This window comes from Camponotus floridanus, unplaced genomic scaffold (genome assembly GCF_003227725.1).
Source record: "Camponotus floridanus strain SB8 unplaced genomic scaffold, Cflo_v7.5 scaffold29, whole genome shotgun sequence".
NCBI classification, from domain to species: domain Eukaryota; kingdom Metazoa; phylum Arthropoda; class Insecta; order Hymenoptera; family Formicidae; genus Camponotus; species Camponotus floridanus.
Genome location: NW_020229425.1, coordinates 978,286 through 992,877, shown reverse-complemented (window position 1 = coordinate 992,877; position 14,592 = coordinate 978,286). Strand labels below are relative to the sequence as shown.

Below are 14,592 nucleotides of genomic sequence, written 5' to 3'. Positions count from 1 at the left end.
CAATTGTCGTAAATAAAGAATTACTTTGAAAATCATTTTCTGTTTTTTATCAAAATTGTTTCTCTATCATGATACGTTTTATATAATATGTAAATTATATAATTATTGCGATTGTAAGCTTAAAAAGGATTATTTACTTTTTTCTTTGTTTAATCATCGCGTATCATCTTTATGTAATTATTATATTAAACATTTCCATAAAATTAATATATTATACATTTAATAAAATAATAATATAAAATATTGTAATATATAATATATTGTAATATATATAATTTAATAAAATTATAGCAATTATAGTAATCAACAAAGTTAACTTGTGTTATTTTAAAAATCTATAAAAATACTTCAAACTATTTACACTAATTATTGTATTAAACATTGGAATTTTGCAAAATAATGTTACAAAATTTTATTTTATACAAATATTATAAAAATTACCTGATAAGTTCTATATATGCGATCAAATGAAACACAGTTTAAATGATTAAAATAAAATTACAATTTGCGCAATTAAACAAATGCATAATCTAGTACAACAAATCTGCATGAACTGATAATAAATATCTGAAGCTTACATTTATATATACTAGACACTACAAAGTACGCTACGCGCGCCACTACAATTTTTCACTTCTCTCAACAACTATCAAATTATTAATCTTTGCGATCCACGATGACAGTTGGTCTATGTTCCGAATATAATATACAATGCAAATCGGGACAATCAATTAGCATCGCGAAAAAGCGGCAACAATATTCGCGAGAATCGATTTAACCTTTTTTAAAAGCGAAGTTCCATATCCTAGAAACAGATAAAGAACGTTAAAAGCATACATAAGAAGCAGATAGTTCAATAATCCCACCTTAATTAAAGACTAAATGATATATTCTCATTTACATCTATCTAAATGTGAAAATGATTGATAATGATGACGATGATGATGAAATTATTTAAAAGTCAGACGTCAGATTAAAAACATTAATTTAAAATTAATTTAAAATAGCGATTGTTTTCGTCTAAAATCTTTTTTAAAATCGAGATATCAACATCTTGATATCAACAATATATAAGGAAATATATGTAAGACAATATATAAGGACAAGATTTTATTTCTTTTACCAATTTTTACATTGAATCTTCTAACACTTCATCAATTCGACAAATCAATAAATAAGAAAGAAATAGGAGAAGAGAGAGACTCGCATTAGGCGATTATTTAGTAATTTATCACTTCAAATTACCTTTAATAACGTCAACAAATGATGCTAGTTACTATTCTTGAATTTTATTCTATTTTTTATAATTGCTTATTATCATTTTCTAGACACGTATTATATTTCGAGAGAAATTATACTCATAAAAAACAGAATACAAATATGATGATATATATTATATTATAATATAATATGACACCAACGAGATAATATTAAAGACCGATAGCCTTGGGTAAATTTTTTGTGACCATCAAGTGAACTCATTGTCAGATGTAGTAGAAGATTGATGATACTACTAGTTTAATAATATTGAAGACAATTACAAGGATTATTTAAATCGAGTATATCAGATCATTCAGCTATTGTTTTATTATCGAAAATGTATAAATGTATCTTTTATGTACCTTTTTTATGTACCATCTTTTATGTCTCAAGAATAACAAAATAAACAATTTATTATTGTATTAAATCACTATTTTATTATCGACAATGTAAACATTTTGTTATCTACGGTAGCATTTAGCATGTTTTTTTCTGGTCGTGCTAAATCTCATAAAGCCATTGGTCTTTAATAATATCTCGTCGGTGCTTACGATTTCTGCGATTTGATATTGTAAAAGTCAATTATCTTTAATGGGATATTTCACTGTAAGAGAATAAATTTAATCTAAGAGAACATATAAAAAAAAATACACCTTCCTTAATTCAATCTAGGTAACAAAGCTCATCAAAATCGCAGAAGAATACTTGCTTTTTTGTAAGATTTTTGAGTTTTTTGTAAGCTCATCTCTCTCTCTCTCTCTCTCTCTCTCTGAACTTTTATTTATTAGAATTCATATTCGATGCAATATAATTCCGAAGAACAATAAAATCTCGATGTAACTCTGTCTAATCAATAAATTTTGTCCATTGTCTTATGCCATTTCAGCCAGAGTAAGTGCATTAGTATCGATAATATTAATCTTATATTTGCAATGAAACGATAATAGAGTATCAAAGATCATACAAAGATCTTAGTTTGCTAAATATTTCGCTAGCTTCGCATTTATATATTAATTTAATTAGTTAATTAAGTTGCATTATTATGTTGATATTAAAAACAACATGATAATAAAACAAGATATCAAGTTCATGAAAAAATTGTTCAAAAAATTATTGTACAAAAAAATGTTGTTGAATTTTGCTTAAGTATCCTTTTTTGTTTACAAATGTTATCTCCTTTTGAATATGCTCTTTTTGAATTTATTAAGAATAAGCAGAGAGAGAAAACTATATATACTATATATACTAAAGTTGTATTTTTTATTAACATGTTTTTGAAATATTACAAATGTTATATAATAAGGACAAGATCCAAAACTGTTAAAATATGAGATACAGATATCATAAAAATAATAAAAGAATTAAAAGTAGTATGTACTTAATTTTACAAAGCCTGGTATGAAAAGAATTTTGCAAAATTAAAATTTTTTTGAATATGAAACTTGGATCCCTAAACTTTTTTCTTAATATCCTTATTTCTGTTCATGTCCAAACGAAAAACTAAAGAATAAATCCGTTGCGAAAAGAATTTTGTAAAATTTCAACTTATTTGAATATTTTTTTCCGTTTCAGTCGCAACTATATAACAGCAAACAAAGAAATAGAAAAGATAAGTAAAAATACAAGAGCAAATAAAAAAATAGAGATAATGAGTTCAACTGCAGAAGCAGGCAAATAAATACAAAAGTAGAAAAATAGAATTTGATAAAAGAATCTATTAAGCTGTCACAAACCACTCGATCGAATCATGTCGATTTTTTTAAGGCAACCGTGAAGCAATAAAATCAGATTCGTTAAAAATGACGAGCAACAAAATTATTGAAACATTATCGATCCAGATATCTGATTAATTCTCATAATTTTATAATAATTTTTTAATGGGAGATAACTTTGTGAGTGGTTTTCGGAGTTTGAAAGTGAAGCAAAAAAATCAGGAATAGAGCAACAATTACCAACAAATTAGAACTAAAGAAATATATCGGTTGTTTTTGTTTTTTAAATTTCTATAAATCTAATCTAAAGTTAGCATAGCCACTATTTTCTCTGAATCGATTGGAGCAACAAAGTCGGGAATAAAGCAACAAAAGAGCACTAAATTTATATATAAATTTTATTCGATTGTACAGAAGTGACTGTGCCAGCTTAATAAACGTCATTATAAGCGCGTTCTACGCCATTTATATTTTATATTTTATTTGTTATTTTTTTTATGTATATATAGCTTAAATATATCTACAGCAAAAGTGATTATAATCTATTTAAGATGCATGTTCAATATGCATGTAAATATAAATAAAATTTTTAATTTTATGCAAGATAGATATAATCTAATATTACTGATTAAAGATCATAAAGTAACAAAAAATAAGCGTTTTTACAGGAAATCAATGAAATATTGATTCTTAGTGATCTTATTCATAGATTTATAAATAGAAATTAATATAGTTTTCGTAATAATTTTATATATATATATATATATATATATATATATATATATAATTAATTATATATAATTATATATAATTAATTAATATAAATTGTACAAAAATATGTATATTTTATATTGTATTATTTATTGTATTATAAGAGGTTCTTCATCATAAAATTTATATATATTTTCTTAAAGTAAATAATAAAAATTAATAAAAATAAAATTGGCAAATAAGAGCGCAGCGCGATTGTTCAAGCGCAGAGAAGAAACAACACTCCTTTCTTTCCTTCGTATTATTCATTTAAAAAACATAAAAATAATTACATTAATAGCAAACATGAATAAACTAAATTATTGTATATTTTTGGATGAAATTATAGGGATCTGAATTATAGGACATTCTGCGTGAATATTTTTTGACGATTAAATATAATATCTATATATATAATATAATATTTTAATCATATAATTGAACGTGTAATATACTGAACGATTTTTTTCGATGTTTATAATGCATTAACTTGTTACACTCGTGTAACATCTGCATTAGTTTTAAACGATTTCTGTTTGCATGTGATTGGAATGAATTTCACATGAATCGGATGAGAAGGACGAATAACCATATCCAATTTTACTCGGATATCTTTCAAATATTCAATGGGTTCCAAATAAAAATTATGCACCAAAGGAGCTATCATAGCTTTCATCTCCAAGAGACCGAATCGTTGACCTACAATGCGAAATTTATTAAAAATGATCGACATGAGGAGAAATAAAAATTGCAGCCAATTTACCTATGCAATTCCATGGCCCTGCACTGAAAGGTAGATAGGAGTGAAAGTAGAAGGATGACGATTCTCTATTTTCTCAGGCAAAAATCTATCCGGATCAAATACTTCTGGATTTGGCCAAAAATTGGGATCTCTGTGAACTGCGTAAATGTTAAGACGTATGATCGTTCCAGCGGGTACAACGTATGATTCTGTGAACAACATATTATAAAATTATAAAGTATTAAAATTTACAAAAAACAAGTTATTTTGACAAAAATAAAATATACATAATGATATTCTTAAAATATTAATGCATTAATTTTATTGTATATTTGATAACATATACTTAGTATTATGCAACACATTTAAAGATATATGTAGTAAAAAAAGTGATTAATTACGTAATTTTACATCATCCGTAAGCTTCCGTTCTATTAAATGCACGCTGGGATACAAACGTAATGCTTCCTTTAAACATCTATCCAAATATGATAAATTTTGCAGTGATCTCATGTTAAGTTTCCCTCCATTATCTTGCATAACGTTATCGATTTCAAGCCTCACACGTTCCTATGTCATTTATAATAATTAAAATGTATTTCTTAATATTGTACTTTCTATTTACATACATATAAATAAATTATTAAAAATCAAAATAAAAAAATTAAATCATATACATATTTACTAATATTGAAAAAATGTATTGTAACAAAAAAGAACTTGACATTTAAAAATTGTAATTTAAATAATGTATCGCAATATATTCAGAAATAGATACCTGAATATTCTTATGTTCAGCTAATAGTAATAAAGTAAACATTATACCGGTCGCTGTGGTATCATGACCCTGTAATCACCATCATATTATCATATATTTAATGTGTATAAAAAAGATTAATAAAAAAAGATTACAGATACGTACTTCGAACATAAAGGTATCAACTTCCTCTCTGATGTCCAAATCAGTTAAAGAATATTCTTGAGATGCCGCTATTAAAAGGTCCAACATAGCTAACCGCTTTTTTTTAACTAGAAAAAAAGCATATTAAGAACGACTTATTTTTGCGCGTCACGCTTTAATTTTTAAACATTTTTTTATTAAAATTCAAATTCTATTACAAATATGATTTAATTTTACAGCAAATGTATGTTGCACCTTTACATGTGATTATATTTAGTATAAATACTATAAATATAATTTAGTATAAATACTATAAATATAATTTATAATATTAGATTGCGCAATCAAAAAATTAGGAACTCCGATCGTACGTACCTCCAAACGATTCGACATCATTTGTCGCCCCTTCTTTATCACTTTCAAGGTTTTTTAAGTATTGATCATTGGTACGTTCGTGATAAAATTTTCTTTCCGCAATAATCTACGTACATGGATTAACGTACAAAATTTTACAGTGATTTTTTTATACTAATAGTAGTGTAATTTTAAATGTAAATATTTGAAGGATTTAATTTAAGATTCTTTATATTACCCACTTTTTCCGTAAATCCATGTAATATTTTTAGGATTTTTTTTTGCTTTCTTCCTTGTGATGACAATAAGAATATCATATCGTTGTGCAACCAAGGCCTGAATATTCTAAATAGTTAAATTCAATAAAGCTATATAATTATAATATAACTATATAGCTATATAATTATATATCTATATAATTATATATCTATATAATTATATAGCTATATATTATATAGCTATATAATTATAATAATAATGTAATTTTATAAAAGTTTTATTTTTAAAATGTTATTTAAAAACCATCCTGAAATATTAAAGTAATCTTTAAATAATTATGCATAAAAGATTAAAAATTTTAAATTATATTTGTTACGAAAAAGATGTGATGAGGATGTCAGACCAAGACCCGGCCAGAAGAGCCTTGTTAGAGAGAATATATGGATATTGCGAACGAGGGAGACTACGAGCGAGATTTTTGGATGGAGTGGAGAGTAATTTGCGTGGGATTGGCGTGAGAGGATGGAAGCGTAGGGCGCTGGACAGAGATGACTGGGAGAATGTTCTTGAGAAGGCTAAAACCCACCGAGAACTGTGATGCCAAGATAATAATGTTGATAACGAAAAAGATAGAAACTTCTAAAAACATTGTACTTTTATTTTAGTTATAGATTTTTTGATTAAAAATAAATTCTTCTTTAATTCTTACTATACAATTCAATTTTTTCTTAATTTTACAACATTTATAACATTTCCTATCTTTTTAACATTTCAAAATAATTTTTAGTTTAACGAAACATAAACAGTACATTTTCATTATAGTTCGTCCATTTAAACGAATTGATATCCTTTATTAATCATTTATTTTTTTATAATTAATGTGTACTATATCTATGAGAAATCTTTTAAGATGTTATTAAGATCTTTTAAGATAATTTTGATATAGACAAGGACATATATTTTTTCTTTAAAATAATTATGTGTTTTCTTTACATCAATTGATTCCTCTCATTATTTTCTAGATAGACATCTACTCGAATGAAAAAGCATTTTAGTAAATATAAAATTGCATGAAACGAACCATTCCGTTATAAGTAAACATAAATTAGAATCTGCACACGAATTTGACTGGACGAAACGTAATATATTACACAATGAGAAACACGTGCAAAAGAGAGAAATTACTGAAATGTTTTATATTAAAAAATTCAATAATTCAATCAACCTACAGAAGGATACGGATAGCTTAAATAACATCTACGACAAAATAATAAAGGTCGTTTGTTATTTTTTGACTTATTCAGTTTTTTGACAAAGTCTCACACTGACATAAGACGTTTCATCTCTTTTTCAAATGTCAAGACGTAATAATCTTGCAATTGTGATATATGGAGCACAAAATTAAGATTTACATAAGATTTACATTATTATACTCTATTATTTGAACTGTATGTACTCAAATTGTTCACAATTAATCTATGTGGTGCTGTCTATTCAAACCGTTAAAAATCTAATTATCAATTTCATTATTCCACTGTCTACTTGAAAAGGACCACAACCATATTCCACTGTCTACTTGAAAAGGACCGTATGGTCGAAACGTCGTAAAAAAATTTTTTTAAATAAATAAACAAAAAATTTGGCTAGTTTGGGCGATTATATTATTTTCCAATAATCCTTTGATTATTTTACTAACGATATTAAGATATATACCTATATATATATATATATATATATATATATATATATATATATAATATTAAAATCATATCTTGACCGATCATAGACATACTACACAATTATGTATTTACTGTATCCATATAAATTACCTATAAATTATCAATTCGATCATATCGTGAATCGCATTTCGATATTGTTGCTGAAATTCACCGAGTTTTTGTAAAGAGACACCCATCGCAGTTTCTACAAATACATTTATTATATAAGATATAAATAACAGTCAAAGATTATAATAGCTGACTATTTGATGAGCAATTTTTAGTGTAAAAAACCAAATATTATTTATCTCCATTGAGGAGATACATTATATAGAAAGAAATTATTTTCTTACCTTAAAAAATGATCATTTAAAATGAAATTCCTATACATAACATAAAATGAGAATTTTACAGAAGCCTTACCGCATATCGCGTTTAGCGTATATTCACTAATAAATGGCAATAAATCCTTTACTACTGTCCCTTCAATATCCATCAAAGATTTTGTCATGCAATCGCCTTCCTTGATCAAGATGTCAACAAATTGATTCAATATGTAAAAATGGAACGTAGATGTTAATATCTTTCGCCGCGTTTGCCATTTAACTCCTATAAGAAAACAAGATTGCGATAAAATACAAATAATATCCCAGATAGCCAAGCTTGATATGACATATTCAGCAAACAAATGCATCGCATGTATTATTATATATTTGCAGTAAACTTGCTGACATCGAGATAGAATACGTTACGAATGCAGTTATATGTCTGCTTCTATATGCAAATAATTAACGAAGCAAATGGTCTGCAATATTGGTATATTACGTTGTCTACAACATGTCAGCAATATGTTGACACGTTGCAATTAATTTGTTGTTATTAGCACATGAATTCATGTAAGTTCCACGTAACAGACATAATGCTGTCTCACCTTGTCTCTAGTTTGTTAAAATTAGTTGCTTCAATAATTATTGGCAACATGACAGCAACCTCATTGCATTTGGCTATCTGGGTATGTAAGATTATTATCTTTATAGTTTAATGTTTATTCATCAATATTTAAATAATATTATTATCCTATTTATTTTTCTTATCGCACAAAATGATTTTATAATTTGTTAAACCTTCTTCTAATCTAATTTTTACGGTAATTGCAAGTATTAACGTAGATTTAATAATTATTTTATAGTTAAATCTTTATAAATTAGTAGATAAGAATAAACTAAAATTAATTAATAATTCCATTATGTAATGGTATTTGATTTGACTTAAATATCTATATATTTTTTGACTAAAATATGAAAATACATGGATTATGACGAAATTATCCCAATATGATTAAAAATTGCATTTTTTGGAATTTATGTTTTATAATGGAGAAAAAAAGGAATAAATTTATCGTTTAAAATAATATTCAATTTTAATTGTAATCTCATTTTGTTTGATTTTTTAGTGATAGAGATAGGTCGAAGACAAATAGCAGAAAAGTATGCACATTTATGTAACATCAATATGTTACCTGTGCTGGTGAGAAGACCTGTGCCGAACCAAGGATGTAATATGTCATATGTAACAGTTTTTTCAATGCGCTTTATATTGGTGTTGCTTAATATCGTCTAAAATCATCGAAAACATATTAAGAGAAAAGTGATTCATTATATCACATTCAATTTTAAATAATTTGTAAATAATTTGTTAATGACATCTTAATAAATTTCTATCTAATCTCATCAATTAGGGATATTTTTTCTTATTATCTCTTTAAGAAACATTTTTTCTGTGCAAAAATCTTCTTATAAATCGCAAGATTTTCTAAATCTAATAATACCTATAGAGAATTAAATTTCTTTTATTACCTCTAAATCATCTGGATGACGGATAGACACCACAAAAATGGAAAAACTCCAAACTTTAAAGATGGGATAATATTCATTATGTAATGTATAAAAGAGCTTCCATAATTCTTCTGAAAAGTATATTATAAATATTAATACACAAAAATTTTTATGTGATTAATTTTATTTTCAATATTAATGCATCTTTATTTAAATACATTGGAAAAAGATAAATAATAATAAAAAAATGGTATTTAAACAATTATAATTAAACAAATGATTATTGTGAAGTGTTCAGATAAGGAATCTATATGTAATCTTGATAAGTATGTTTTAAAGTGAAACTGATTTATGAATTTAACTTGTACAAATTTAGCTTGTATAAATAACTTATATAAATAGATCATTTGTTAGTTAATATAAATAGATTAAAAATTTTGTACTTACCTGCTGAAACATGGAATTGGAACACATTGCCAACAATCGGTAAACCCGGTGGTCCCGGTATAAGTTTAATGAGACGCCAATTTCTTTCATAATTTATATAATATTTATTATACAAATAATACATCAATAAAATAAACATACATAATATCAATATAGTAAACATCGTTTCTCAATATGATATTCTTGACCGTCTAAGTAATTTGAACCTTCTTCCGTTTATTGTTTCTTTATTCTTGGATCATATTACACAAATATTTTTTGATACATATAAAAGTAGATATTTAATTTTCGACAAACTTGGCATCTATTTTAATATTCTAAAGAATATTAATCCTAAAAAAAGTAAAAGAGAAAGAATAAAAGATCATTGTAATATATTAATCGCATATTTTTTGTAGTTAATAATTTAATCGAGCTATAAAAAATAAGATAAATTTATTCATTCTAGGAAAAAATATTACATATGTACTAAATTCGTCAATAAAATAAAAAATTTTTTAATCAGCCAATTTCTTGGAATTGTTTCTCTATTATATAATATAAAATTTTGTAAGATTCTATTGCGTCATATTAACTGCATTTAATAGTATTATAATATAATAAGCAAATGTTAACATTATAGATCTATTATATGTCAAATCTTTAACATAAATTGTTTCTAGTATTTTTATAATTTTATTTATTCTATAACTATAAAAAATGTAGTTAAGATCATGTCACAATCCGATTACAGCTCATTTCTGTGCTTATTTATAAATATTTTGTAGATATTTATAAATATCTACAAGATTCTTATTTATAATTTTAATATCTACAAAATTAAAATTAATATCTACAAGATATATATATATATATATATATATATATATATGTATATATATATATATATATATATATATATTTATAAATATCTACAAGATTCTTATTTATAAATATCTTGTAGATATTTATAAATATCTCCGAATCAATAAAAATATTTTTATTGGTATGCAATGATACAAAGTCACTTTGTAATAAACCGAAGATATTTAATCAAGTATTTGCAACTCATAAACAAATTTTGAAAAGTTATTTCTAATTATTTTAAAAACTTTTTCTGTTTTTTTTTTCATTTTAATTTTTTCCTGTTATAATATGTTTCCTATGATATATAAATTATATAAATCGCGATTTCTTAAAAGCATTTATAAGTTTACAAAACTAACGACTTAAAAAGCTATTTTTCAACTCAAGAACGTATTAATCAGTGTTTCATATCTTAAGAAGCACACAGTTGAATATTTTAATTAAAGATCACTTTAATTAAATACTAAATAACATATTTTCATTTACATTTATCTGAGAATGTAAAAATAATTATGAAATATTTTTTAAAAGCCAGACGTGAGATCAAGAGCATTGATTTAAAACAGCGCAATTGGTTGAGTTTAAAATGAATCTTCTTTAAAATAGAGATAATATCAAAAAATCAACATCTTCATATTAACAATATATAAGAAAAAAAATTTTTTTTTTACAATTTTCACATCAAATTTTTTAACACTTCATCAATAGATCAATAAATAAAAAAGAAATAGAGAACGAAAGATTCGCATTAGGCGATTATTTAGTAATTTATCGTTTTAAATTATCTCTAACAAAGTCAATAAATGACGCTGTTGATATTCTTAAGCTTTATTTAATAACATTTATCTTACATTTGCAATAAATCAATAATAGAATATCAAAGAGTACCAAGATCTTAGTTTATTAAATACAAGTTTTACATTTACATATCAATAAAGTAAAATATCAAAGAGTATCAAGATCTTAGTTCGCTAAATACAAGTTTTACATTTACATATCAATAATGAATCGATTAACTTGTGTGATTAGAATGATTAAAAGCTTATGCTAATGCTTTGAAAACATTATGATAATAAAATAAGATATCAAGTTCATGAAAAAATTCTTCAAAAAAATTGTTGTGCAAGAGAATGTTATTGAAGTAAATTTGCTTAAGTTTACTTTTAACCAATAAAAATAATGTTATCTTTTTTAGAAATTCTGTTTATTAAAAAGAACAATTTAAACATTTTAAACAAAGATATGAGCACTATAAAATTGTACTTTTTTTATTCAACACGTTTTTAAAATGTTAAAAAGTTATATAATAAAAATAAAACTCTAAGCTGATAAAATACGAGAAACAGATATAAAAGGATTAATTAATAGTAGAATATATTTAACGTAAAACACATTCATATTATTTATTTATTATAATAATATTTTTTATAATAATTTATTTTATAGATATAACATTTTAAATACATTAAAATGTACTAAAAATATGCTGCAAACAAATAAAATTATACAACGTATGTAAATTATTTATTTCCAATCGGCATAATTTTTTTATATATCACGTCTTTTATATCACACAATTTTTTATATATTTCATATACGATATATATGATGTTGCCTACGATAAACAATTCCAGAAGAGACTAGGCTATCAGAATTATATCCATTTATATCAAAAAACAAAAAGTTACTGTAAAATATTAAAATGTATATTTTCTATTAAGGTATGTATATTGTTTTCGTATTATTATATTGAATAACCGCATAGGCAACGATATTGCTTCCTTATAATATAAATTTTGAAGAAAAAATTTTTATACATATTACGTATCATTTTTATCGCGTTTTTTCTTTGAATACATAATTGAATCATATTTAATTATAATTTTTTATTATCACTTGCAATAATACAGAGTTATTTTGTAATAAATTGAAACTATTTAATTAAATATTTGCAAACTTTCATAAACAAAAACTATCATAAACAAAAAACAAATTACTTTAAAAATCTTTTCCTGCTTTTTTATCAAAATTGTTATTCTATTATATAATATGTTTCATATAATATATAAATTATATAACTATCGCTATTGCTTAAATCGCGTTTATATGTTCATTTTTCTGATTTATCTAATAGTCGCATATCGATTTTTTGTATCTATTATTGTATCAAAAATCTCTGCAAAGTATAATAATATATTATACATTTAATAAGATAAAAATATGAAATGTTATAATATATAATAATAATTTAATAAAATTATAACAAACAAAATTAATCACTAGTTCTTGAAAAAATTTCTGTTAAAAACTACATGCTTATAGTAATTACTGTATTAAACATTGAGATTTTGCAATAAAATGTTACAAAATTTTATTTTATACAAATATAAAGATTACCTGATAGATTCTATATGCGGCCATCGAACGAAACACAACTTAAATGATTAAAATGAAATTGTAAACTTCGCGTTAAGCAGATACAATAATCCAGCACAACAAATCTGCACAAACTGCTCATAATAATCTGAAGCTTAAATTTATATATGTATACTAGATACATAGAAGTGGGGAGCACTTCTTCTCATCTCCTTGCCCCTCCATGACGAACCGGCGCGAGGAGATGTGGAGAAGTGCTCCTCACTTCTCCGGCATTGAAAAGAGAAAGAAATTCATCTTACATCTTTTGTCTTTCTTTTCGTATGCTTAACGCTTATACAATGGATGCTCGGTCTATACTTACTATGTCTATGACTAGATACAAAGTGCGCTACGTGATTCATTTATTATGCGATATGTGTATATATATATATATATATATATATATATATTTATATACACATAATAAATACCTAAAGGAAGATAAAAATTTATATACACATAATAAATACCTAAAGGGAGATAAAAAAATTAATTTTGTTATAATCTGTCGATTATTCATGCTTATTATAATAATTTCTCTAATGATACTTATTAGAATTAAATAAATTTTTTGCGCCATAATCAATGCCTTAATCTTAAATTTTCTTAATCGGCCTAATCCTTATTAATTAAACAATAGTTATATTGTATATCACAACATATCATTACTTTAATTTTTTAATCTTACGTTACATTAATATGTTAGATATATGAGATACATATTAATGTGTTAAAATATTTCATAATAATAATATATTATTTAATTATTCTCTTATTTTAATTAAAATATAATTATTATGTTAATATATAAAATAAAGTAAATATTTATTTAATTTCGACAAAAATATTTAATAAATATTAAAAAATTATTTAATAAATATTTGATAAATATTTTACTATGTATAAGAAAGATTAAATGTTTCATTTATTAAATATATTTCACACATATATAAATATCTTAATTACAATTCTCTCTGTATGTGTGTCATTTTTTAAAATACACATTTAAATAATAAATAAATTTGTTGCTAGTCAATTGTAATAGTGTAATTTACTTACCTTTATTATTAATAAAATTATATTAATAAAATTATAAATTTAATAAAACTTTAAATTGAATAGTTTTTATTTTCAGAAGAATAAAATATTGATGCCAAATAACAGTTACATAATTGTTAGTTATAATTTCCCAACAACTCAACTCAACTCAACAATATAATATATGTAACAGTTACATAACATGTAACAGTTATATTGTTGAGTGGGAGATTACAACTAACAGTTATATTCATCAATATTATTGTACTTGGTGTTTGCTGGGTCGATTGCATAGCACGGAACAAAACCAAAAATTCCATTATGTTACCCTCTGAAAACATTTGTGGACTTT

General features: G+C 24.1%; 1 pseudogene; it reads right to left on the bottom strand.

Annotated features, from left to right (window-relative positions):
• Positions 1 to 3,913: 3,913 nt before the first annotated feature.
• On the bottom strand, positions 3,914 to 13,304 carry LOC112638341 (annotated as a pseudogene).
• Positions 13,305 to 14,592: the final 1,288 nt, after the last annotated feature.